This window comes from Orycteropus afer, unplaced genomic scaffold, assembly GCF_000298275.1.
Source record: "Orycteropus afer afer isolate SDZICR_OR568_19922 unplaced genomic scaffold, OryAfe1.0 scaffold00466, whole genome shotgun sequence".
Lineage (NCBI taxonomy): Eukaryota > Metazoa > Chordata > Mammalia > Tubulidentata > Orycteropodidae > Orycteropus > Orycteropus afer.
The window spans coordinates 301745-303215 of record NW_006922053.1 but is presented as its reverse complement, the minus strand read 5'-3'; positions in this window follow the sequence as shown (position 1 = coordinate 303215).

Sequence of the window (1471 nt, the reverse complement as noted above, 5' to 3'; positions counted from 1 at the left end):
ATAATATCCATATGCCTATAAGGAAAGCCAGATAATACTACTATTATTCAAATTTATGCACCAAGCACCAAAGCCAAAGATGAGGAAATTGAAGATTTTTACCAACTTCTGCAGTCTGAAATTGAACACGCAATCAAGATGTGCTGATTATCACTACTGACTGAACAAAGAAGAATCACTGGTAGTTGGAAAATTTGGCCTTGGAGTAGAAATAATGCTGGAGATTGCATAATAGAATTTTGCAAGACCAATGACTTATTCATTGCAAATACCTGTTTTCAACAACACAAATGGTGGCTATACAGGTGGACTTTGCCAGACAGAGTACACAGGAATCAGATTGACTACATCTGTGGCAAGAGGTGATGGAGAAGCTCAATATCTTTAGCCAAAACAAGGCCAGGAGCTGACTGTGGAACAGACCATCAACTGCTCACTTGCAAGTTGAAGTTGAAGTTGAAGACAATTAAAACAAGTCCACAAGAGCCAAAATATGACCTTAATTAAAGCCATCCTGGATTTAGAGACCATTTAAAGAATAGATTTGATGCACTGAACACCAATGACTGAAAACCAGAGGAATTGTGGGATGACATCAAGAACATCATCCATGAGGAAAGCAAAAATTCATTGAAAAGACAGGAAAGGAAGAAAAGACCAAAATAGATGTCAGAAGAGACTCTGAAACTTGCCCTGGAATGGAGAGTAGCTAAAACAAGTGGAAGAAATGACAAGATAAAAGAGCTGATCAGAAGATTTCAAAGAGCAGCTTGAGAAGACAAAGTCAATTATTATAATGAAATGTGCACAGACATGGAGTTGGAAAGCCAAAAGGTAAGAAGACACTCAGCATTTCTCAAGCTGATAGAACTGAAGAAATTTAAGCCTTGAGTAGCAATATTGAAAGATTCTATGGACAAAATATTGGATGATGCAGGAAACATCAAAAGAAGATGGAGGAATACACAGAGTCACTGTACCAAAAAGAATTGATCCATGTTCATCCATTTCAGGAGGATGCATATGATCAAGAACCAATGGTACTGAAGGAAGAAGTTGAAGCTGCACTGAAAGAATTGGCAAAGAACAAGGCTCCAGGAATTGATGGACTACCCACTGAGATGTTTCAACAAACGGATGCCTCGCTGGAGGCGCTCACTTGGTTTTGCCAGATTTGGAAGACAATTACCTGGCCAACTGACTGGAAAGGATCCTTTTTTGTACCCATTCCAAAGAAAGGTGATCCCACAGAGTGTGGAAATTATGGAACAATATCGTTAATATCCCATGCAAGTAAGATCTTACTGAAGATAATTCAAAAACCGGTGCAGCAGTATATTGACAGAGAACTTCCCGAAAGGCAAGCTGGATTCATGAGAGGATGTGGGATGAGGGATATCATTGCTGATGTCAGATGGATCTTGGCTCAAAGCAAAGAATACCAGAAAGATGTTTACTTGTGTTTTATTGA